The sequence below is a fragment of the Gymnoscopelus microlampas genome (assembly GCF_963454915.1).
Source record: "Gymnoscopelus microlampas genome assembly, chromosome: 20".
NCBI lineage: Eukaryota > Metazoa > Chordata > Actinopteri > Myctophiformes > Myctophidae > Gymnoscopelus > Gymnoscopelus microlampas.
In genome coordinates this window covers 20,724,196-20,751,635 of record NC_139957.1, presented here as the reverse complement: position 1 = coordinate 20,751,635, position 27,440 = coordinate 20,724,196, and the positions used below count along the sequence as shown (strand labels likewise).

Below are 27,440 nucleotides of genomic sequence, written 5' to 3'. Positions count from 1 at the left end.
GTAAACACCCACAGGCCTTAATTCAATGTAATGTCACCGCAACAGAACAGAAGTCATAACACATCTTTAACATTTGAGTTTAGACAAAGGGCTTCAACAGAAAAGTGGGCCATCTATGGGAGCTGGTTAAATAGCTTTAACTGCACAAACTTCACTGATAAGGGCTCCTAAATATCACTAGAACGTATGGCCTTTTGTGATGGTTTTTTCACTTCATCACTGTCTTTCTGTCTCGCTCTGTTAGCACACAGCCCGCACACACACGTGCACATACACACGTGCACACAGACTCCTCTAAACACCCACACACACAGTACCACACAGCAACCCTATTGGTTGGCATTTAAGTACAGTACTTGAGTAAATGTACTCAATTACTTTCCAACATACACTCATTTCAACTGTTCGCTGTAACTCATTCACACTGACCACAAAAATACTTTTACTCTCTGGGAGTTATTCATTTGCTCAGTCACCATTCTGTCACTTTCTTCCCCACACATGTATGTGATACTTAAGTACAGTACTTGAGTGAATGTACTCAGTTACTTTCACCTTCACACTCTTGAGACTGATTTATACAGTAAGCTACATCTGAAGCTGTAACGCCCAGTGATTAAGTATACTCATAGCGGTATTTGGAGTCCAATGTACATGATCTCCCACTGTCTGAAAATCACGCGCTGGGATTGGTGTCAGGTGCCGATAGTTTGTTTCGATGAACAAATTAAGGGATAAGAGACTTTCTTGCTGTAGCCAACTCAGTGATGCGGAATAATTTAGCAAGGGCATATAGATGATTGCATTTGGAAAAGTTTCCCTGGCACTGAGATGCAAAGCGTCCAACAGTATATTATTACGTAATATATCTGGTTGGTCCTTACTATTAATGCCTAAAGATAAGATCAGTATCTCTGCATGTACATCTCTATGGGACCTCTTGATCATCTCACATACATTATGAAAATTCCCTCCCGCGAAACTTTCGACTTGCATGTTAAAATAAGGAATATTCGGTATTCTAGCCAAATTGCTGTCTCCCATTAATAGGATGGGTAGCTGTCGATTAAATGCCCATGATCTCTTGTCATATCCTGCATGCTTGAACGGGACTGAGTAATCACGTACAGGGGGAGTATATCGCATCCCCCTGGGCATTGTCCACGCCTGAGAGCGCGCTAATATTTGCCTACGATTAGGGGTACTACGAGGAGACCAGTATGCCATTTGCTGTTGCCTACTTAAAATTCCACAGATTAAAAAAAAGAAATAGATATATGTGTGCCTTGTATATTTATATCTATTTTCCAACAACACTGCTCCCTGGGAAGTCTAATTATGAATGTAATACGATTTGGGGCTTTTATTCATGCATAAAACTTTGCTTTAGACTGGCTACTGTAAACAGGTAAGGGGCTTTCTCTCCCATCTTGCATACACGCACGCTTGAGTACAGTATCTGAGTAAATGTACTCAGTTACTTTCCACACTCTCAAGCAGTCGCTATCTCTCTCTGCTCTGCACACACATGCAGCCCTCACACACACACACATTCACTTGTATTCCTATACTCGTGAGGACATACACAGACACTGAAAATCTTATTCATTCACAGTCACACAACAGAGAGGCAGATCCACTCATTAGTCTTTAAACAGTCTGTATAACTTTCTAAATCACACTTAGTCTCTCTCTCTCTCTCTCATTCACATATATTCCACTGAACATTCCTCACAATCTCTCATAGGCTTCTACAGGAACATACACATATTCCCTGGGGATCCCCACACACATTCACTGTACTCTCATTCATAGATTCATACAGAAATCACCAGTCTCCCCGACTGTCCCACACAGACCTCACACACGCAAGGCTCCTGAGGGGGGGGAGAGACACACTCGTCTCTCAACCACCGTGATTATCACTCACACTTATTTCGAGCGTTATTTACACTGCTGTATACTGGTTGAATCACACTTCACACATTCCTTAATAACACATCTTAATATCACTATCACCACTTTCCAACGGATTTCTCACCGAGACACCCAAGTTTAGATGTGGGTTATCTCTAGCTGATAGATCCGGAAAGGTGCTCACGGTATTGAGGATCGGAGAGAGAATTGTTAGACCGGTTAACTCACTTAGTGCTTCGGCACACTGTCTTATAAAAACTTAAATGTGTCGCACATAATGATGACGCGTTTCTGACGATTTCTGTGATTTATTTAGTAATATTAAGCACAAAACAATATAAACACATTCAGTTTCACAAATGGATTACACTCAGAAGCACGGATCACATAAAGGATCCCGTGGATTTTAGTGATTACCCAACCTCTGTGATCTCACTCACTCCACAGTATACAATTTGCAGGAAATAAATCACTCTTGTTGCTTCTAAAACATAGCAACATATCCTAAGCTTTCACTGCCTACAGTGCTTAGGTTCATGTTTATATTCACACAGATAAACAATGTCTATATGCACATAGATAGACAACTTTTGTGTCTCACTTACGTGCTATCTTATAGTTGTGTGATCAGCGTTCACATGCCGTCGGCCGTTCCTTGAAGAGCAGATGTTAGACTGATTTGACCGCCGACCTGGACCGAATTCACGCTCCAGGATTTTTGCAGGATCCGGGTCCTGGCTGCTTGCAGACTTTTCCAGCGGCGTCTTCCTTCTTTACTCTTCTTGGAACAGCTCTGGCATCCGAGCTTGAAAGGACCATTGAAATGATAGAGTTGTCATAAAACTATCATTTGGCACATCACCTCAGGGACTCGATCACACAGTTGATAAGAAGCACACAGACACAGCGGAGATCTCCGTCATATTTTACTTGGTACCAAGGAGACAATGTACAGCTTGACCTGAATCATTTCTGGAGTACAACTTACTTTACATTGTCATTTATACAAGGAGACAGGAGAGACAGAGAAGCTAGCAGGGAGGCGTGACCAAAAGTACTTAAAAGTATCAGATTACTCTGAGTAATCTATACTGAATGTAATTTATAACAGCGTACAGGCAGAGCAAACTGGGAGAGAGAACTCCAAGGCTGCAGGGAGTGAACTGATAACAGAGGAATGCTTACATGGACCTGGTAACAATAACAAACCATCCAATATGAAGTGTTTGGCTTCTGCATACATAGGGAGATGAATATACTTTATATTCAATTGAATGATTAATTAGTTGAACACATTAACAAAATGAATACACATTAACCCAATTACTTTATGTCAGCATACTAACACTTAAAAATCGGTTCCTACAGCAGTGTCATATTTGGGCTTGATTCGTATTCCCCAAAACTGAATAAATGACCGAATTGCAGCACCACACAAGAGGCAGTATGTGCTATTACCACAAAGGAAATTAGGACACACTTAGAATGAAATGGTTCTAATTCTGTTCAATGAAGGCAGCATGCGTTGGAACAAAATGGAAACATCATGCCATACAAACGCAGAGTGAAGGTCTTTGAATTGACCATGAAGATATTTCAGGCTTTTGTCTGCTTCAAGCTGGGGTCTTGGTCTTTACTGAGCACTCATGTCTGAGCGCTCACTGGTGTTCTAAGCCAGTAAGCACCCTACCACACTGGAAGCGCTTAGCTTTAAGCCATGGTAATCATTATGACACTTTCTGTCCACAAGCATGCAGGGACCACCTGGTAAGCCCAGTATGAGACTTCTGTTTTATTTATTTTTCAAGGAGAAAGGCCAATTGTCATTTTTTAAGCTGTCAGTACTGGGACCAGCCGCCGCAGGGGAATGTCTGTGTTCCTTTTCAGATTTTAAGATAAAAGAAAAGAAAAAAATCAGTGGAAAACTAGATATAAAATGCATGGCATTCACTAGCCTAGCGAATCGCAGGTTAAATAAGATAGAAAAGTGCTGACACTTCAATGTTTCATACTCTTTCCTTCTGAGTTCAAGAGTTTTTAAAGTTATTCAGCTTGGGATCCAAATTACAGAAATACATTTCGTCCCACCCTGGGAACTGCGCTCATTAAAATGTAGCAATGCTCCCGTCATGCGGGAATCCATCCAATACGTTCTTATGATCCACGGTCAACAGCTTCAGAAATGCAGCCGGTGCACTTCTAAAAACGTGCCTATGAATATTCTGTTGCGCTAAACAAATGTCACCTCATCATTTTTATTTTCATTTTTTTGGGGGTGTGTGGGGTGAAATTCATCTCCCTAGCCTTGCCTGATGACCTGCGGAAGTGCTGCTACGGCTACTGCATCGACCTGCTGGAGAAGCTGGCTGAAGACATGGGCTTCACCTTTGACCTGTACATCGTCGGAGACGGAAAGTACGGGGCGACGAGCGGCGCGGACCGCTGGTCGGGGCTCGTAGGAGACCTGCTGAGTGGGATGGCGGACATGGCTGTCACCTCCTTCTCCATTAACTCTGCCCGCAGCAGGGTTATCGACTTCACCTCTCCCTTTTACTCCACCAGCCTGGGCATTCTGGTGAGGAGCGGGTGGGGGTGGGGATTCATGGGTGGAGCAGGGGGGGTCGGCAGGAGTCATCATTAGTTTCATGCTGGAGTATTTTATGCCTGCATTTTAATGACGTGAGAGGACAGGCCGCCGTGTCACAGAGAGATCTACTGCCACACTGTGAGTGATAGTCGGTGGCAGGATTAAGTAGGCAGCAGTATTTCTGTGATTTGTCAATCTCACCCCTCTGTGCTTCTGACACTATTTCAATATGGCCTGACAATATGGTCGAATGCTATTTCACGTCACCCTTTTTCTCCTCGAACGGCCCTTGCCTTCTGCTGAGGAACAGGCGATCGTTAGGGAGTCAATAATTAGTTTGCTTAGTTTTTGAGCTGGCGTTTTAATTACGAGAGTCCAGGCAAGCAGCAGTGGGAGAGTCTATAATGAGTATAAGAGGAAGCTGATGGGGGAATCTGAAACCCACTGCAGTCATTTAACTTCTCCCTCTGTGGGGAAAATTTAAAATACTGTATAAGATCTGACAGTTTACCAGGGACAAACCGTCTGTGATATCAGAATGAGATATCCTCTCTTGCACAAAGTGACAGCTACTTAACAAATGATAGGCTGCACAACTTTTAAACAATCAGTGATATTCTGACAATCACTTTAATGGACTTAAAGTAATTGTCAGAATATATCACAGTTAGCTGATCAATCAAAATGTACAGTAGATTCTACAGTAAATTAGGCACATTTTAGAAAAACTACATCAATAGAGATCACGGTACCATTTTGTATTTGGGGAAAAAACACATTCATATTTAAGTTTAATTGATACCATGACAAAATGTATGTACTTTCAACAGAAATAAGAGTTGATATAATACAAACTAGCATTTATTCTGACTGGGATATCCTCTTAGGTGCGTAGTCGGGACACTGCAGCCCCCATCGGGGCCTTCATGTGGCCCCTGCATTGGTCCATGTGGGTGGGCATCTTCGTCACACTGCACCTTACAGCGCTCTTCCTCACCCTGTACGAGTGGAACAGTCCCTTTGGCATGACCCCCCACGGCAGAAACAGGCTGCGTGTCTTCTCCTACTCCTCTGCCCTCAACCTCTGTTACGCCACACTGTTTGGACGCACTGTCGCCACCAAGGTAAGACACGCTTTTGATGAATGGATATTATATACTTATAAGCCAGTGTTGTCCATTTTAGTGTGTGTGTGTGTGTGTGTGTGTGTGTGTGTGTGTGTGTGTGTGTGTGTGTGTGTGTGTGTGTGTGTGTGTGTGTGTGTGTGTGTGTGTTTAGGGGGGGGGGGTCAGTGGTGGAAAAAGTACTCATTATGCAGAATGTCCCATTTCACAAGTTTTCAAATGTATAAAATGTATTAAAACAAATTAAACAGCAGATCTACAAGCTCTGATGCGACGCATTGTGAGCTTGTAGATCGTCTATTTTCAAATGGCCGAAATGTACAGTATATAGGGCTGAAGTGGGTAATGTATATTTTGTAATAATAATCCAAATCTACAAAGTAACTAGTGACTAAAGTTTTCAAATAATTGTAGTGGAGTAAAAGTACAATATTTGCCTCTGAGATATAGTGGAGTAGAAGTAAAAGTACTGAAAATTGGAAATACTCCAGTAAAGTAAAAGTACCTCAAAATTGCACTTAAGTACAGTACTTGAGTAAATGTACTCAGTTACTTTACACCACTGGCGTGCGTGCGTGCGTGCGTTTGGGGGGTGAGTTATATGATTAGGGAGGGAGAGAGGTCAGGGCTCTGGGTGGACGGACATGACCGCAAGGGAGGAGAGTTGTGGTGAGCTATAGCCATGAAACAGGAGATAGATGGGAGAGAGGTGAAGTAGGAATACAGTGATGATGTAGCAAGTTACCTGGGGGAGAGGGGGGGGTGGTACTCTCACACTGAGAGAGGGGAGAGGGTAAGTGCCCCGATAGACAATTCAATTCAATTCAAAGGGCTTTATTGGCATGAGAAAACATACGTTTACATTGCCAAAGCAAAAGCACAATACAACAATACAGCAATACAATCAAAACAAGACAAAAAAAGTACATTTGAGAGTCAGAATCTTCAATAGGTCAATTTCTTTCTATGTACCAAGATCACTGGGTGCAGGTATAGTGTAGGAATATACCCAATGATTAGTCTTTAGGGTGGTTGTGCTCCGTTCGATATCCTTCTCCTATCACAGCAACTCACGAATCTTGCTGCTGTGTTTGCACATTGTTGTACTTCGCCCAGCAGATATGGGAGTTTTTTGTCATTGGTCATGTTTTCAAAATCTCTGTGTGTGGTTGTAATCTGTGGGAAGTATGTGTCTCCGATGTCTTGGTACAATGGGCAGACGGTTAGGAAGTGTAGCTCGGTTTCCACTTCCTTTTGTGTGCAGTGGGTGCATAGTCTGTCTTCTCTCGGGATACAGGTCTGCCTGTGACGACCTTTTTCGATCGCAAGACTGTGCTCACTGAGTCTGTACCTAGTACCTAGATAGACATATAGAGAGTTACTGAGAGGGTGATAGAGAGACATGACCTCAGAGAAGAAAGGGGGGGGGGTTGGCTACCCCAGGACATCAGACTGAAAGGTACGGCACGAGCTGATGGGAGTAAATGGAGGAATAATTGGATGAGAGGAGGAAGCAGCAGGGTGGAGGGTTGGTAGGACAGTGGACATAGAGGGCAGACATTTTCCGGGTAAAAAAACGTGGTGATGGAAAGGTTGGCATGGAAACGGTGGGTAAGAGGGTAAAGGGTAAATGGCCGAGCAGGGATGGAAATTGCTAAAGAGAGTGGGTGATATGGAGGCTGGCGGGCGAAGGAACCATGTAAAAGGGGAGAGGGCAAGCGGGTGGGCTGAGGGTGAGACAGCGAGCAGGGTGAAGGCCGGTGCGTGGTTAGGAGGAAGAAATGAGAAGGACGGTTATCGTTTGTCTTGTGTTGCGCGAGACTGGCTGTATAAATGAAAGGCGTTATCCGACTAGGCGGTAAAAACAAATGGGAGTCTAATTCCTATCAGACTGTCCGAGGCGGTGTACACGTACGCGTGCATAAATGAATACATAACATAGGAGAAGAACAAAAAACAATTTCGTCTCCAGCGATGAGAACAATTTCTTTTGCTTTCGTTTTCAATTTGTTTCCATGTGTATATCTGGTGGCAGTGGATTAACCCATTAAGACCGGGAACGCATCTGTGTAACCACTTTATCCATTATTTTACACTTTGGCTATTTAAAAATAGCAGATCTACAAGCTCATAGCACGGCACCGAGTGCCGCGCTATGAGCTTGTAGATCTGCTATTTTCGTGAAAATGTGTGCAAATCTTTGAATATATATTTTTAAAACAAACATTTTTAACTCAAATCTTTGCTTCTGGGGGGTCCCTGGAACAACATATTTTGAGATGGGGGTCCGCAGCCAAATACATATCATTTGACATTCATTGACATGAAAAGGTTTGAGCACCACTGGCATAGAAACATATGTTTTTCCAGAAATGTTAGGATTCAGAAGACATTTGTAGAATCCCACAGAAGCAAAGATTTGAGTTAAAAAATGTTTGCTTAAAAAAAAATATATATATATATATATTCAAAGATTTGCACAAATTTCCACAATGTAAAAAAAAATAGCAGATCTACAAGCTCATAGCACTGCACTCGGTGCCGCGCTGTGAGCTTGTATATCTGCTATTTTTGAACAGCCCAAAGAAATCTTAAAATGGCACAGAATGCGTTCCCGGTCAAGCTGTCACGTATGACTGACAGTGTCACGGGAGGCACTGCTCTGCCCGGCGTGATCAATTATAGCACTGAGGAAAAAGAGTAGTGTACGGGGTGTCTCTCACTCTCTCTCTCTCTCTCTCTCTCAGCTCTCAATTATCAACACTTCCATTATAACATTAACGCATTCTCACTATTCAAATGTTTTCCACATTAAAATGAAATTCAGAAAAATGCACATTTGCTTAAATTATTCCCCTCTGTCCTCTCTGTGCCTTCTAAGCAGTTTACTCAGCATATAATGCAATAGAATATTTAATAAAAAAAACTCATAATATTATGACAGTGGCCCTAAACAAAACAGTGAGAATAACACAGCTTCTGGCATTGCCTATACTATAGGCAATAGCATTAGAGAGAATGTCATATACTTGAAAGGTCATGGGTTCAACCACAGCAGACAACTCTGTCCCTCAACACAAATTCCGGTAGCCTATCCTTGAACACGACGATGACCCCAAACACTAACACGAGTCCACACACACACACACACACACACACACACACACACACGTGCATGTCTATGCATATACGGTCTCTGAATACATCCACTTAAGCACAACATCATGATCGCCCTAATATTGAAGCCGTGTCTTAATGATTGAAGGCTTAAATCGTCCTTTAATCCTTTAAATCCTTCTGTGTCTCTTCCCCTTCCTCTGCATGTCCCTCGCATGACTAAAGTGGATTTATTGGGTTACATCAGTTAGAGGTCACAGCTCTCCTCTGGATTCACCTGTCGCGTCAACTTCTCTGGAGGAACAGATGTTCCTAATGTATATTCTACGGCAGGGGTTCCCAAACCCTGTTCCATGCCCCCCATTGAAATGACCTTAATAAAGAAAACAAAAAAAGAACATAGTAAAATATAGTCGATCTACGAGCTCACAACGCATCGAAACGTGATGTGTTGTAAGCTTGTAGATCTAGTATTTTTGCTATTTTTGACAATAATGACATGCTCAAAATGTGAATTGAAATGACATGTTTTATATATATATATTCCTCTCCTTTCCATTTGGCCCCCACATTGACAACCTTTTCTAAGGTGTTTGTACCGTGTTTCACTAACACACTTCTGACTTCTATTTCATCTTCAGCGTCTGTCGGTCCCTTTTGATTTATGACACATTTCCCTTTCATTTATCTGCGGTTGTCCTTGTATTGTTTTCTCGTCAAGTTTAGCTGTCATTTAGTTTCCGCCAGCCTTTTCATTTGATTACTTTGATTGTCAACTTGACATATTTCTTTGTCTTGTGTCTTGTGACATTTTTAGAAGCATTGCTTTGTTGTTGTTTTTTTGGTAAAACTTCCAATATAACAATGTCACGATAACAATCTGTTATATATTGGTTCTTTCATCAAATAACCCCTCAAAGTAAAAGTATTTTCAGCTGTTTGTTCTCCATTTTGCAGACTCCCAAGTGTTGGACAGGGCGTTTTCTGATGAACCTATGGGCTATATTTTGTCTGCTGGTGCTGTCCAGCTATACTGCTAACCTAGCAGCAGTAATGGTGGGGGAGAAGGTCTTTGAAGAGGTATCGGGAATACACGATGACAAGGTTAGCCTGAGTGCAAGGACGCATGCCTGCGGAAGCATGTATGAAAGCACATGTGCATGTGTGTAAGCAAAAGGCACACACACACACACACACACACACACACACACACACACACACACTAGATAGTGATAGTAGATACACAAATAAATATGCATACAGCCACACACAGGTAATAGCACATAAACACACACACACTCGCACAGACAGACAGACAGACAGACAGACAGACAGACAGACAGACACACACAGAAGCATACACAATAACACGCTTGAGCATAAAAAAGCATACACAAAACACACACACTGCTAGATCTATCATCTGACACAAGGACAGGATAATGAGTAAAGAGCAGAATTATTTATGAAGGATTATTGTCTTGCGTTTCCTCAAGCCCTGGAGGGAGTTCATGACTGTGATGAATCCGATATTAGGCTGATCATAATCTCAAAACACTGCCTGTCTCTCTCTCTCTCGGTCCCTCTCTCTCTCTCTCTCCCCTACCCCCCCCCCCCAGCTCCACCACCCCTCCCTGGGCTTCCGCTTCGGCACGGTGAAGGAGAGCAGCGCTGAGGACTACATGTAGAAGAGCTTCCCTGAGATGGCAGAGTACATGCGCCGCTTCAACCAGCCCACCACCCCACAAGGAGTGCACATGTTAAAGTAAGACACATGCACAGTGCACGTTGGGAGACATAAGGCTCGAGCGCACGCATACACGCACACGCACACACACACACACATACACACACACACACACACACACACACACACACACACACAAAAGGTCCATAGTAACGATATGAGATGGAATTCTACCACAATTCGTCCTCACCTTGCTCTTCAAAAGTACCTTGTAAACTATTGTCATTATTGGTGTTCTTCTTCAGTGACACACTGCACACACATTACATACACACACACACACACACACACACACACACACACACACACACACACACACACACACACACTAAATGAAATACAGAACGCTTTAGTACAGTCCCCTGGCTGACACAGGCACACTTCCTTTAAACAAACTGTGAAAATGGCACACATTCACAGCTAATCCCCTCAAAGCACATCAAACACCACAAAGTACACAGCACGACAGAAGTACCGACAAAGATGTTGAGATAGTTTATCAGTGTGTGCGTGCGTGCGTGCGTGCGTGCAAGCAGAGAGAAAGACATGCAGCGCTTGTTGCGAATATAATGCAGAGATGATGATCAGAACATGGTATATTGGACGAAGGAAGGGCTCATTTACATTGCGAGGTCATGCGATGTATAGCACAAAGTCACAGCAGTGCAGGGAACAGGAGGTAATAAAACACTCTGCTGGCAGAACTAACTGACCCCATTATACCGCTCCCTGAAATCTCCCTGAGAGAGAGAGAGACCCACACACATGAAGCCCACGAGATGCAGGATGACGAGGTAGTTATAGCTTATAGATGTACTGGATACTCTATCTATGCACAGAGCAGCAAATGTGCACATACATGCACATGCAAACACACATTTATACACACACACACACGCGCGCGCACGTGCATGCACTCATACACACACACACACGCTCGCGCACGCAAACACATGCAAGCAGGCATATACTCACAGACCTGCTCCTCGGCCAAACATCGGATAACTTCCGAGTTGCTTCTCTCCCTGAAGGAGCCTATATCCTCTGTTCTCCCAGCTGGCTCTATCTGACAGGTCGCTGCTATAGGCAGGTAGGAAGACAAGAGTTTTGTGCTTTCCCAGCAAAGACACTGTAAAGTCACCCTTTGTTTTTGCAGTAAATGTGAGTGTATGTCCTGAATAGTAAGGAGGTAATCTGATCAGCCCAGTCTAGTATAAAATAAGGCTGGATTCCAGTTAGTCTGGCGGCCAGACTAACTGGCCAGACTCTGGCCTGTGAGTCAGTGTTTGATTTTGAAGTACTTCTTGTTGTTTTTAAACCTATGAATGGCTTAGCTCCTTCCTACATTGTTGACATGCTCACTGAATAAGTGCCGAACAGATCCCTTAGATCATCAGATAAAGCTTTCCTCATTATACCTAGAATAAATTCTAAATCAGCTTATGGTGATAGAGTCATTATGGTCCTACAGTATACTCTGGAATTCTTTTCCACTTGAATTAAAGGAGGAGTTCACCCAAAAAATGACTTATTTTCGATCAATTACACACCCCAAGAAGCCTTGATTTCATGGATTTATTTTTGTTTTTGTGGCATTCCTAAAACAATAATTTGATGACCGTGTGTATTTCCGGTAGGAGACACAAATAATCTACTTTGTGTCTCCTACCGGATACATCCCGGATGTCATCCTCCTTTAAGGTCTGCTACAACAGAGTCTTCTTTTAAAAGCAGACCCCCCCGCCCCCCCACACAAGCTTTTAGCTAGGCTTAAAGTAAAACATTTATTTTAGTTTATACTGTATACATAATACTTTCTAGTTTATGTGCACCTGTGTGTGTGTGTGTGTGTATGTGTGTGTGTGTGTGTGTGCGTGCGTGCGTGCGTGCGTGCGTGCGTGCGTGCGTGCGTGCGTGCGTGCGTGCGTGCGTGATATTGTAATAAAATGAATAAAATCAGCTGCTAATTTAAAAATCACACCCAGTGTGAAGTGGGCGGTGTGTGGTCATCACAACATGACTCACTTTAAAAAAAGGATAAATTACTTTTTTTAAAGTCCATACTGCTATTCATAGGGCTGCACATGTGTCATGTGTTTCGCTAGCCAATCACAGTCCTGAATTTGCAAAGTCAGCCAATCACATTACAGTTAGTGGTGATGACACTAGCTGTAATGTGATTGGCTGACTTTGCAAAAGTATCGATTTGCATTAACAATGGAAGGGTTAGGGGGTATACAATGCGTTGTAGACTATTGGCCAATCACGGTGCAGGATTGGTCGGTGTCCAAAACTCACTTATAGGGGGCGGCTACACCGCCCCAAAAATGATCACATCCTGTGTGAAGGTAGCGGCGCCTTTGATGAGTTTTGTCATCAATATGTGTTTATAATGTGTTTATAGCCACGTGTCATGTGAAGCTTGACCAATCACTTTGTTGACGTACGCACTTTTTTGACGTACGCACACGGACAAAGTCAGGTATAGAGCGGCTAGCGCCGCTAAAAATCACACAATGTGTGAATGTAGCGGTGCCTTTGATGCGTTTATAATGTGTTTATAGCCACGTGTCACGTGAAGCTTGACCAATCAAGAGGCAAAGAGCGGACACGCACACGGACAAAGTCAGATATAGAGCGGCTTGCACCACTAAAAATCACTGGTTTGTGTAATAATGTATTATTTACTTATTTTGATGACATCATCATGCAATGACATCATGACATCATCACAACCATGTAACTGTCCTTTAAAATGACTTGTCCTAGGTACAAATGTGATTTACCAAGAGATCAACCTACTTTCTTACAACTTCTTCTTGTGAATTGGTTATCAGCACTGATTCGTGTTGGTGAGTGAAATGTTTCAGTGGGTGTTACATCGGAATCGAACAGAAAATAATAACTTCAACTTCCATGGTGCTGTGGTAGTTGGACACAAGGTCTACTGCTTTGAAGAAGACAAGTGGAATCAGACTGAAGTGCATGTCTTCGACACAGTGTCTCTGTGCTGGATGATGTTACCCCCTGTGATAGCTGGAAGAGGACAAGATCCCCTTGAGGTTCCCTACATATGTGGCCTGGAGTCAGCTATGCTGATCGAACATTCCATCTACATTTTGGTGGCCGGACGTCTTCATGCATTTGATGTCAACACCCACAGATGGTTCAACCCCAGGGATTGTGGGAATATTCCAGAGGAGGGGCACCGCGACTACTCAGCCTGTGTCTTGGGGAAGGCCATATACGCAATGAGGGCTCAATGCACTAATGTCATCTACAAGTTGGACACCACCACAATGGTCTGGGCTTTAATTAACACCAGAGGCACTCCACCAACTGCTTCCGTGGGTTTCTCTGCCACCATCATTGGGACAAAGATGTTTGTATTTGGGGGCAGAGTGGTTGGGGAAGACAGGCTTAACGGCATTAGTGTGTTTGACACAGAGACCAACTGCTGGCTGAGCACTCATAAGCTCTTTCAGCGTCGCTCTTTCAGCGTCCCACAAGGACGCAATGATCATTCAGCCTTTGCCTACAATGGAGAGCTGTACATATTTGGTGGCCAATGTGGCAGATACAAGGACTTGAATGATCTGTGGAAATTCAATCCAGAGACTTTCTCCTGGAAGAAGGTGGAACCCAAAGGTAAAGGCCCGTTATCAATGTATAGAATGTTATGTTGCATGGTGGGAGATCGTATGATCATCTTTCATGGATTCAAGCGATACTTCTTCAAGTCCCATGGTTTTAGCTCAGCGCCTGTTCACACTGATGAACTGTTCATGTTAGATATGAGGCCTAGTCTGAAGACATTATGCAAGCTAACAGTTATTCAGTACAATCTGGAGCAGTCAGAACTCCCACACAACATCAGGTGGGAACTGGCAAACCTGAAAAAAAACGAAAAACCGAAACTGAAAGAAATGGTTCTTCAATTTGTGCGGCAAAATATACGACTTTATGACGAATATTCCGGGCGAAATCTCCTTAGGAATATGGAGAGAACCATGTAGAGAACCATGGCGTCCCGGAATGGAAGCGAGTGGAGTGGAGGAGACGGCGATGGAACAGAATATCTTCAAGGAACAAGTGAAGATATTCTGCTAACACTGAGTTGATATGAGGGAGGTAGGGGGAGGAGGGAAGGGACAATATAAGAAGAAAGAACAATAACATTGACGTCATATTGTCATATTTCCACTTTTTTTCTGTTTTTTGTTTTTAGGAGCAACACCCCCTCCTCTGGTTCTGATTTTATTATTATTATTTATTTATTTTTATTTTTTTAAATAACACCAACTCATATGGGGACTATGTTAGAAAATAGGGTTTTTATGAAAACAAAATGTTTTTTGTTCTATTTTTCCGTTTTTGGGGTTAAAATATAACAAAGTTTCCGGTGGCGTTACCCAGTAATAGTGCATATGGCATGGACGGTGTTTCATATGAGCATCTTAGGGCTACGCAGTCAGACGTTTTGACAGCTACATTTAATGTCTGCTTGGAGAACAGGAGGGTCCCTGCTTCATGGATGGGAGCCCTCATCTATAGAATTCCCAAAAAAGACAATATCCCGGACGATCCGTCTACCTGGAGAGACATTTCCCTCTTACCTACCATCTATATGGTGTTTATGAAGTGCATTCTTGCCCGAATCCTCCCGTGGCTTGTGGATGAAAACATCTGGTCTCCCAAGCAAAATGCCTACATCAATCGGCAAGGCATGAATGAACATGTGTTTTGTCTCAAAACAGGAATTGACGATTTTAAGCATGGGTCTAGTGAATACTTTGCAGTTTTTCTGGACTTCCGTGATGCATTTGGCACTTTTGCACATAATGTCATGATAACAGCTCTTGAGGAATTCCATCTACCGCAAGTTTATGTTGACATTGTTAAAGATGTGTACACTGGTTCATTCATACAGGTCATCTGTGGTAAACAGCTCACAGATCCCATCCCTCTCCAAGTAGGTGTTAAGACTGGCTGTCCATGTAGCGTGTTAATTTTGTGTAAGCACTTAATCAGTGGTTAAAATGTCTCTGTATGTGTGCCCCCGGCAATATAATTTCCCCTAACCCTGTTCAGGGGGATGCAGACGATGTCCAGATAGCCTCTCATCATGGGGCTGTAATAAAGAACATGCTCTCCAAAACCGATTCCTTTTTGGAATGGTCAGGATTAGAGGTAAAATAATCCAAACGTGCAGTATTATATGAAAGGCGGAATGGAGGGAACCGCTGGTATCACTCTAAAACAAATACACTAACTGATTTCAAAATTTGCAATAAACCCCTTAAAGTCTATTCCCGTCACGAGACTTACACATATTTGGGTCACAAGTTTAATGTGGCAGGCGAGTGGGGAGACCAGGTCGAGGTAATCATTTCTGAGTACTCCAGCATACTTGATTCAATCCACGCATCGCCTCTGCCTCTAATCATGAAACTGGAGGCAGTCAGAATAATAGCATTGGCCAAGGTACAACATCTTTTCAAAACTGTGCACCTAGTGAGACAATGGACTGGTCATAACACACACACACACAACACGTGACATTATATTTCACAGTAAACGTGAGGGTGGTATGGGTGTTCCCAATTTTGAATGGACATATATTGCTACGAGACTCTCCCATTTGTTAAATATGCTGAACAATGATGACCAGTATGTGAGAGAGCTTGCATGCTCATCTCTGTTCCTGGACCTAAAACGACGTAAGGTCCCCCTGGCATGTGGCTCGGATCCTAGCTTCCTAGGCTTCAGGAGGAAACCTAGTGGAAAGCTAGACTGTCACTCTCCCGGCTTCGGTGTGTGACAGCAAAGGCAGCGGCAGCACTGGACCGAGCGGAGGCTGCAAGGGAAGTCTGCATGTCTCCCTGCTGCGGACCACTCTGTCTCTCACTCTGTGTTAAAAAATGTTGCTTTAGACGAATGCATTGTTGTCTTTATTCTGAAAGCGAGGTTGCAGGTTTTACCATCTAAACTTAACCTCTCCATCTGGTTTCCAGGCAACCATGCTCCTCACTGTATACATCATGGTCATGAACAAATAGCTGAAACCATGTCCCACATCTTAAATGGGTGCCATGTATACAGGGGACAGAATAGTGTATTTGATATCAAAAGATATCACTTCTATTTTCAGGTCTTCCATCATGCTGTATAAGCATTCTACTGTGACGCCGAGCATGTTTAACCTGTGTAACGATGATTCTGTTTTCTCTAACATTTCAGCTAACACCCCTGATGTCATTGTTGTTAATGAAAACCATAGGGAGGTGTTCATTCTCGAGGTCGGCTGTACTTTGATTACAGCTTAGAGGAAGCCTTCCTAACCAAAGTGCTAAAATATCATCAGCTAGAGCAGACCATATCTCAGCTAGGCTACAGATGTAAACTTTTGTTTTTTATCTTTGGTAGTCTAGGACACGTGCACAAGTTGGTTGTGAGGGGCCTGCAAATGGCCGGCCTCTCCAAAAGGAGGGCTAAACAATTAGCAAGGTACTGCTCAATATCAGCTATTATAGGAAGCCGCTCAATTTGGAGGAGGCTTTGTTTCCTTTACCCATGACTGTTGTCCGCTGTGTTTGACAAGTATGCCATTTTTTGTTTTGTATGTAACAATGCTCTGCTTTACATGCACATTGTAACTGGCTGTTTTCCCTTTATCTGACTGCACTGGCAGTGTTTATGTCCTTTGTCCATCTTGTACTTCTGTTTATGTGGACATAAATAAATATTTCAAATGTGCGTGTGTGTGCTGTGAGTGAAAAAGAGAGTTTGCATGCGCATTCATGCATGTAGTAGATTTAGAAGTGAGTGTGCGTGAGCGCGTAAAATTAGGTGCAGAGGTGATTACATTTTATTGAATGGATCTGACGTAGTTATAAGTGCACGTGTCTGCGGTTGTGTCAGTGTACACACTGATTCCAGCTTAAATTAACACTCTCGGGTAGCGCAGTGGTAAAGTCTCTGCCCACCACCACGGAGGTTGTGGGTTCCGGATCCGGCTTTTGGGAGGGAAGCCGGAGCGGGGAGGGTGATATCGGTCATTGAACTTACCCCTCCTACGGGCTGGGGCGGCACCTGTCAGCGGGGAGTGTTGGGCGGGAGGAGTAGGACGAAGGCCCTACGTCGTCCCGGTGGGGGTTCCTCACTGGCAGGTGAGTCAGTAGGATACAACAGCAGTGACGACACAGAAATGTGTGTGGGGAGGAATTCACTGGCACAACAACTACATTGGGGAGAAAAGGGGTAAAAAATAATTGGCTACTCTAAATTTTCAAACAAAAAAATAGGGGGAAAAACTATAATAAATGAATATTCTGAGTTAAATGAACACTGAGGATTTAGTCTGTCCATCATGTATGTGTTTCAGTGTACATCCCAGCCAGTGCATAGTGTTGTTTGTCATGGTGAAACTCTGATCCACTGGTGGACATGGTCAGCAGTGTCTGAGTCTACCGGGGAATAGTCTATAATTGGGGGTTATTAGGGTCAATCAGATCGATATAGCAGTTGAGCCGAGGACTCTCCGGAGGTCCATCTGACGCCTTATCAGTCCACAACAGAGACTGTAGGTAATGATGTATGTGTTCATGCAGCGTATTAGCATGCAGCTAATCTCATCCCCACAATAAATGGGAGAGTGACACTGTGACAACTCGTACACAAGCTCAGGGAGCCCTAGGAGGGAGTAGATGAGGTGAATCCAATACGTTCCGGGTCTTGGGAAATTGGAATTGCACCCAAAAAAAGAAGAAAAGGGAAGCAAATTGAGTGTTTTTGCAAGATCGTAGATTTGCACAAAAGACACCTGATACTCATTTAACAGACAGTATGGGACTACCTCACTCTTATGGTGTCTGTGTGTCTGTCTTTTTCTATCTGTCTGTCTGTCTGTGTTTGTTTGCGTGTGCGTGTGTGCTGAAGGACAGATCCTCCTACCCTGGATGCCTTCATCATGGATAAGGCCCTGCTAGACTTTGAGGTGTCCATTGATGCTGACTGCAAACTGCTCACAGTGGGCAAACCATTCGCCATAGAGGGTATGTACAGTACACACGCACACACTTGACACGCACGCGCACACACACACACACACACACACACACACACACACACACACACACACACACACACACACACACACACACACACACACACACACACACACACACACACACACACCGCTCACCCACCTACACAGGCACACAATTCACAATTTACAACAATTTAGGCAGATGAGCTACTTACATAGTGCAATATCGGCCTAAATGGCATGAAGCCCAGTCAGCCAATGGCCGGGTGAATTCGATTGTCATTACACAGAGGGCAATGAAGTGCTACAAACTAAGTAACTAGGTTACCAGGTAAACATCAAACCTAGCATCTGTCTAAACATATAACATACGTAGGTACGTGACATACTTATCATTGGTGGACAGCATACATCTGCAACATACTGTAGCTTCTATCAAAAATAGGCAACAAGAAGTGATAGAAGGAATGAGGAGTGCTAAGGTGTGAGGTATAGCGTTTCCCAAGCTTATTTTTTCTTTTTTCCTGTCCTGTTCGTTCATAAGACTGATTGCCCGGGGAAGTAGCTGTATAGCAATCTACTGCCAACGGCTCCGTGGCTACGGAGCCACTTGCCACTTGGCAGCATCTGAAACAATCTGTGGTCGGATTGGCTCTGAGCTTTGATAAGCTCGCAAGCTTTGCTGACACAACGTCCTTCGTATTATGTCCTGGATGGAGGGAATGACAGAATGACCCTCTGCATTACTTTGCAGTTGGGGTCAGTACAGCTCCCATGCATAGCAGACAGTGATGCAGTCTGTGTTTTGAATTGGATGCAGTCAGACAGCGTCCAGAAGCCAAAGTGAAGGGAACGCAGACGGGAGAGAGACATTATGAAACTTTTCGGGGGGTTGAAGACAAGGTCATCGTGGCATTCTTTATCAGTTGTAGGTGTTTGAGTCAGCATGCAGGCACACAGCAACACTATTGAAATGGAAATACCCCCACCATGGGAGTTAACCCTTTTATACCGGAAACGCATCCGTGTTCCCGGTCATGGTAGCAGATATACAAGCTCATAGTGAGCTTGTATATCTGCTCTTTACTTTTTCTGTCTTTTTTTTGTGAAAATGTGTGCAAAACTTTGAATATAAATGTATTTTTAAAGCTTCTGGGGGAAAAACGTATGTTGCTATTAATCAGTTGTTCTCAAACTTTTTCGTGTCAAGGGCCCACAAAATGATATGTATTGGAGCGCGGACCCCCATCTCAAAATACGTTGTTCCAGGGACCCCCAGAAATAAAAGAAATAAAAAAAATGACACGTGATGTGTTCCCGGTCTGAATGGGTTACAGGTAAACAGAGCACAGCCCCTGTTGAGAGTCCTTGAGTAACTTTCTGGAGCTGGGAATTCTGACTGAACTATCGAGCGATGTGACGGAATCAATGCAGCGCGTATATATTATCATTCCCCTGGGTTGGCCAGGCGTGTGCGGAGCGGGCCAGGGTGGACGTCATAAGGGGAGGTGTCTTTATCCTTGCGTTTGAACTTGACGGTGCGTGGGTCCAGAACAGGAGCAGGAGGGGAGGAGGAGAGGAGAGGAGACATGAGGGGAGGAGTGGAGCGGCAGTGACAGCAGGAGGGGTTGGGATTGGTACAGGTATAGAGATAGCAGTGGTGGAAAGTAACTAAGTACATGTACCCAAGTACTGTACTAGTTAAGTTTTGAGGTATTTTTTTAACTTTACTGGAGTATTTCCAATTTTACTTCTACTCCACTACATGTCAGAGACAAATATTATGCTTTTTACTGTACTACAATTATTTTGTTAATTTGAAGATTTTGAATATTATTACAAAACATAAATTAACCACTTCATCCCTATATATACTTTGGCTATTTGAAAATAGCTGATCTACAAGCTCACAACATGTCGCTTTGCTTTGCTGTTAGATCAGCTATTTTCAAAAGATTATTCTACATGACTTGTGAAATGGGACATTCTGCATAATGAGTACTTTTACTTTAAGGTATATTTTGATGTCAATACTTTTGTACTCTGACTGTACTTTTTCCCCTTTTTGGGGCGGTGTAGCCGCCCCCTATAAGTGGGTTTTGGACACCGACCAAGACATTTATGTACCCCCTAACCCTTCCATTGTTAATGCAAATCGATACTTTTTTCATATCAGCCAATCACATTACAGCTAGTGTCATCACCACTAAGTGTAATGTGATTGGCTGACTTTGCAAATTCAGGACTGTGATTGGCTAGCGAAACACATGACACATGTGCAGCCCTATGAATAGCAGTAAGGACTTTAAAAAAAGTCATTTATCCTTTTTTTAAAGTGAGTCATGTCGTGATGACCACACACCACCTACTTGGGTGTCACAACAGTGACATAGTGCTCCAATTTCACATCCTGTGATTGGCTAATCTAAAACCATTTTGATGTGAGAGTAGTATAACTGAGATGTTGAGTATTTCATGAGATCAGTGAAAAAGAATCGCAAAATCACTATGGTTAAAATGAGGAAAGTAAAAACCGAAACAAAGACAATGGCAAGTCTTCCTAGAACTGGCCTTGTGAGACCCAAGTGTATATCACAAGAGCTTAAACACAGAATTGTGACAAAGCACAGATCTGGTCAAGGTTCCAGAGAAATTTCAGCTGTATTTAAGATTTCTAAAAATACAGTGGCCTATATAATCCAACAATGGAAGAGACGAAGCTTCGTGGGAGACGTAAAGAAGAATCCAAAAATTGCTTTAGCTGAAATGAGAAGAAAACAGAAGAAAAAGATACAATGAAAATCATGAGGTCAAAGGACAGAGAAGAAACACACATTGAAGATAAGAAGATGGAAGAAAATATTACTATGTTTGAAATGAGGAAAGAAAGAACCGATATGAAGAAGGAAAAGGAAAGTCTTCCTAGAACTGGTGCTGTGAAATCAAAGAATATATCACAAAGGCTTAATCATGTTGTGATGACCACACACCGCCCACTTCACACTGGGTGTGATTTTTGATTTCTTTTTGGGCTTTTTATGCCTTTATTGGTAGTACAGTGGGTTGACAGGAAATGGGGAGTGACACACAACAAAGGCTGTCGGGATCGGGACCCGAACCCGCGACACGCTACATTGATCCTAGGTGCCCGTCCGGGCCCTCAAGTACATTTTGAACACCAGGCTTTTACCTGTAGTGGTATAGATACTTTTAAGCAAGTAGAAAATGTCAGAACTTCTTCTACCACTGAGAGATAGAGGGAGGAGTAGGTACCAACTACAAGTCTCCTATACCTGAGCAGAATGGAGCACTATTCAGCATATTAGGAGTTGTGCTAGCGCCCTCAATTTGTCAAACTATAGCATTAGTGTCAGCATGCTGTGGTGTTTGTCAAAACGTTGCTGGGACCCCAAGTTGAACTGTAGGAGAATTAAAGCAGATTTGCAGGTTTGCAAATTTGTTCCAGAGGAAGTGGTAAATGGGTGAGTGAGTCTTCAGAAGCATATATATAATTCTTTATAATTCATTTTGAAATTATGGGAGCATACAGTCATTTACAAAAAAAACGCATTTCATGAGAATTGAAAGAAGACTTTAAACTAGCCACTGAAAGTGTTTACTAAGGTCATAAAACCAAGCGTAAAGTCCGGTCAAATACCCATAGAAAATTATTCTACAATGAACAGGAGGGGAAATAGCGACACCCTCTAGAGACGATTAATGAGAACTGCAGGGTTTCCATTGCATCCGCACTGGCTTCATTTGAAGCGGTGGATGCTTGCTGCCTGACTGGTGGGGGGGCGGGGGGGGGTCATTTCACAGCTTGGTAGCCAGGAGGGAGAGTCGCTTGGAGTGTTGGCAAGGGTGTCATAGCTGGTGTGCACTGTGCAGGAAGGGTGTAGGGGTGGATCATGTCCTGAAGGTAGAGTGCCATGCCCTTGATTGCCTTGTAGGTCATCATCAGGTTTTTTTTATTTGATACGGTGTAGCAATGTCAACGGCTTCTTTGCGCGCCCCCCCCCCCCCCCCTCTCTCTCTCTCTAGCTGTCTGCCTGTCTATTGCCTTCTCCCTTCCTCTCTTACTCTCTATCTCTCTATCTTATCTCTCTCTCACTCTCCCTTATACACACAAGAGACGACACACACACACACACACACACACACACACACACACACACACACACACACACACACACACACACACACACACACACACACACACACACACACACACACACACACACACACACATGCAGAGTGATCAAATGGATAGTGCTGTGATTGACAGTGAGAACCAGAGCGCTGCAGGGTTAACACAGCACATAGTCCACAGCCATCTATTATTAAGCATCAGGCCCAGTCAAAAGCAGTGAGTGTGAACTTCAGGCTTGTATGTACAGTAGGACTATCTGTATGCAAAACAATGATGAAGAGTGTGTGTGTGTGTGTGTGTGTGTGTGTGTGTGTGTGTGTGTGTGTGTGTGTGTGTGTGTGTGTGTGTGTGTGTGTGTGTGTGTGTGTGTGTGTGTGTGTGTGTGTGTGCGCGCGCGCGTTTGTGCTCACCCGTATAGATACTGTATCTAGAAAGATAGATAGATAGATAGATAGATAGACAAATGTTTTTATGTCCATACACAGGGAAAGGTTACATTCACAAACCACATACATTCATATGTCCTCATGATACAACATGCATGCATACAGTATGTGGCAGCAGAGACGGCACAATACTTGGCCAGCCTTTCTGCCTCGTCTTTGGGCATCCCAAGTTGTCGAAACCCTCCAACAACCAGTCCGTGGGTATGTCCTATAGATCACCAGAGGAAACAAAGTTCTTAGTCTTGCACTGCTGCTTGGTTTTAAAGCGCTCTCTGTGGTTGTTCTCATGGGCCTGGAAGTCCACCCATTGCTATTCCGACAGCGGAATGCCACTTTAGTGTCTGCTTCAGAAGAACTGTGCGTATACATGCCGATGTATACTTTCCCTTTGAGTTTTTTTTGCTGTTATTGGAGCTGCTGCTGTGTGCGATGAGCAAAGGTGCACGCTGCTGCAGTTAACTATCCACTTATGAGCGAATGTGCATTAATAACTGAGCGTGCGTGCACTCGTGCATGCATGTGGGTGCGTGTGCACAGTACATGCACTCTCCTGCATGCATTTTGAGCTTGCGCCGGCGCAAATATTCATACTGGTGTGCTTCCATAAACGCACGTCTGCTTCTCTCATTTTGGAGACAGACAGCTGAACTAATAAGTACGAACAAGGCTGCCACTTGGGACCTGCTGCTGTCCCCCGTACATACCCAAACTCTTGTCAGTCACTGACAAGCGCCATGCCCATGTTAAATCACCACACAAGTCTGCCTCTTTCTCCTGTCCACTGCTATCAGGTTGCTCTTTCTCCCGTGTCCATCCCTCTGAGTCTGGGATGCGCTGACCTCATCTGCCTCCGCGGTGCAACCATGTGATCTCTATGCCGTGGCGAGGCTCGGCCGATTGGCACGAACGACATATAAGCGAGCCTCGGTTGGTATGCAGAGCAGGTTGTAAACCGATGGCTGGGGCTTTAATTCAATGGCTCTCACATGGGCCAAAAAAAAAGGCCAGCGAATTAATCTGTGTTTTCTTTTGATGCTCGGTTGCCGCACGATCTCGCCGTGTGAGGAGATGTGTCGTGGAGCCTTGCAGGGGCTGAATGGTGTCTGACACGCTGAGATAGAAATAAGGAACCCAGACAAAGATAGAGATGCAGAGGAGATGGAGAAAGGAGAGACAGGCAAACAGAAACGGGGGGGGGGGCAGATAAAAGTGAGGCAGAGCGAGGGGGGAAAGAAAAGACCGGAGAGAGACAGAGCGGAAAGAAAGTTGTAAATAAATAAAGGCTAGGAGAGGGCAGGAGACACACCCCATTAATAACCTCACCACTGAACATCCAGACGCTTGTTTGTGGGTGTGGGTGGATGAGTGGGTATGTGGCCATGGAAGAACTGTGTGCTGTGCTGTGCATTTGTGCGTGTGCGTTTGTGCGTGTGTGAGTGTGTGTGTGTATTGGGAGAGTATTATAAGTTGAGTAATTATGTTGGTGGCTGTGGTTGTAGAAGCTAGAGTGTGCGTGTGCGCACACGTGCGTTTTCTGATTATGTCTATATTAGGGCTGTCAAAAAAATACATTTTAATCAGATTAATCGCAGCTAACGTGTGATTAATCATGATTAATTTGTAAATATGCCCAAAATATGCCCATTTTCTCTGTATATTGTTGTGGAAATGGAAAGATAAATTACGGCAGATATATGCATTAAACATGTGTTTATTATGACAAATATAAAAACCAAGTGTGCACCCTTGGTTGTGATACTGAAACGGTAAAGGGGATAATACGATTTATTAACTACTTACAGTAGTGAGGACGGAAGAGAGTGGGGAATGGTGTGTGTGTGTGTGAGTGTGTGTGTGCGCGAGATGCAGCCACGATTCCCTTGTCCCCCTCCTGACCACACCTGCGCAACTTTCGAAGAAACCAATACCATAGATAAAGAAAGGGGATCTCTGTGTGTACATAAGTGGAAGAATTTGTTTGATGATGATCAAATGATCAGAAATACATACATTATTATTATGATAAAAAAAGAAAAGAAAACATTTATATTCCTCTGAAAGGGAGAATAAATCGTAGTGGGCACATGTTCCAATGGGCATGATGCCACTGACAACAAGCTCAGTCAAGCAAGGCGGAGAGCGATCCGAGGAAAACAATGTAGACAGGAGACATTGCTGCCGGGGCAGGTAGCACACATTTTGCAAGAGTGATGTGTGCTTGAATTTGTGTGTATCTGTTAAGGGGTGTGTGTGTGTGTGTGTGTGTGTGTGTGTGTGTGTGTGTGTGTGTGTGTGTGTGTGTGTGTGTGTGTGTGTGTGTGTGTGTGTGTGTGTGTGTGGCGTGGGGTGATGCCAGTGGGAGTAGAAGAAGATGTGTGGTGGTATTTGTGGGGGGGTCTCTGGGCATAAGAACCCAGCAAAATGAAAAGTGCACTGTATTCCCACTTGTGTTCCACCATTTGACGGATCGCTTCCAAAGATAGACAGAGTCGGACGGAGATACGTAGGCTGGTGTCTGCTGCTGAATGCCAGCTGCCTGCCAAGAGAGAGGGGCTAGGAGGAGGAGTCCACAGAGATGGGAAGCCATGGGATTGTGAAAGTGGGCCGAGATATGAAAGGAAGGATGAAGTGAACAACAAGTGAAGTGGTGATGGAAATGGGAATTGAGCAAAGCTATAGCAAAGTAAGTAAATGAAGCACGCACATCCACAGTTTAAAAAGACAGGTGCTGGGCAGAAGCAAACATCACAATAGAATGGAGTCTGCAAACTGGATCAAGCTCCAAAAGTATTGTTATAGTTTTGGAGCTTGATCCAGTGTGTGGACTCTAGTGTTTTGTGAAGTGAGCAGAGCTATGCTGCCCTGCCAAGGTAAAGAGCAGTAACTACGGAAAAAAAATCACTGAAAAATGGGTTAAAAAGTGATTCAACTGGTCAGCCAAATGAGATATCGGCATATAAGTGATATTACAATAATTTTGCATCTGTTCTTGAGGTAATTGTTAATCCCCCAAAATCACAAAGGCTAATTTGACCTTTGGGATACACAAGTCGGCGTGTCCAAAAACGTAGTTACTGCTCTTTACCATGGCAGGGCAGTATGGGCCCCAGGACATTGTGAGAGAGAAACAGAAATTAGTTCTGACAGAAAAGGAGGAGAGGAGAGGGAGGGGAGGGGAGGGGGGCTGGAGGAGAGGAGAAGGGAGGGGAGGGCGCAGGTGAAGAAGGGAAGGAGTGATTGGTTGGACAGTCTTTTGTCATGCAGGTAGCAGAGTGTGACAAGAACTTGAACCTAAGCCGCTGTCTCTACCCCATCATACCTAACTCACTTTGACAGACACACACACACACACACACACACACACACACACACACACACACACACACACACACACACACACACACACACACACACACACTAACGTGTGTGTGCAACATATACACAAAATTGGCGGACAGGTCTGATGTTCCCTCACAATTACTCAGAAATACAAAGCCAACATTGGCGCACACACTTGCACCCACACACACACACACACACACAGATTCAAACACCAAAACACAAGCAGACGGAGCAGATTCCGTCCCACCTGCCCACAAACCCACAGGCATATGCGTGAACGTGCATGCACATTCAGGTCAGCTGACACATCTGGCACACACACACACACAATTTTCAATTCAATTCAATTCAAAGGGCTTTATTGGCATGAGAAAACATACGTTTACATTGCCAAAGCAAAAAGCACAATACAACAATACAGCAATACAATCAAAACAAAAAATGTACATTTGAAAGTCAGAATCTTCAATAGATCAATTTCTATGTACCAAGATCACTGGGTGCAGGTATAGTGCAGGAATATACACAATGATTAGTCTTTAGGGTGGTTGTGTTCCGTTCGATATCCTTCTCCTATCACAACAACTCACGAATCTTGCTGCTGTGTTTGCACATTGTTGTACTTCGCCCAGCAGATATGGGAGTTTTTTGTCGTTGGTCATGTTTTCAAAGTCTCTGTGTGTGGTTGTAATCTGTGGGAAGTATGTGTCTCTGATGTCTTGGTACAATGGACAGACGGTTAGGAAGTGTAGCTCGGTTTCCACTTCCTTTTGTGTGCAGTGGGTGCATAGTCTGTCTTCTCTCGGGATACAGGTCTGCCTGTGACGACCTTTCTCGATCGCAAGACTGTGCTCACTGAGTCTGTATCTAGTTAAGATTTTTCTTTGTTTTGGGTCGGTCACGGTGCTCAGGTATTCTGCCACTGTGTATTCTCTGTTTAGGGCCAGATAGCATTCTAGT

At 43.8% G+C, this 27,440-nt stretch overlaps 1 pseudogene across 1 annotated transcript in view; it reads left to right on the top strand.

Moving 5' to 3' along the window:
* The window catches only part of LOC311036039 (glutamate receptor ionotropic, NMDA 3B-like), a 68,249-nt pseudogene that overhangs the window by 10,527 nt on the left and 30,282 nt on the right, over positions 1 to 27,440 (top strand). The window contains exons 3-7 of the transcript in view: positions 4,221 to 4,492; positions 5,392 to 5,628; positions 9,703 to 9,849; positions 10,365 to 10,510; positions 18,431 to 18,546. The product of the transcript in view is annotated as a glutamate receptor ionotropic, NMDA 3B-like (transcript). The remainder of the gene's footprint in view (positions 1 to 4,220; positions 4,493 to 5,391; positions 5,629 to 9,702; positions 9,850 to 10,364; positions 10,511 to 18,430; positions 18,547 to 27,440) is intronic.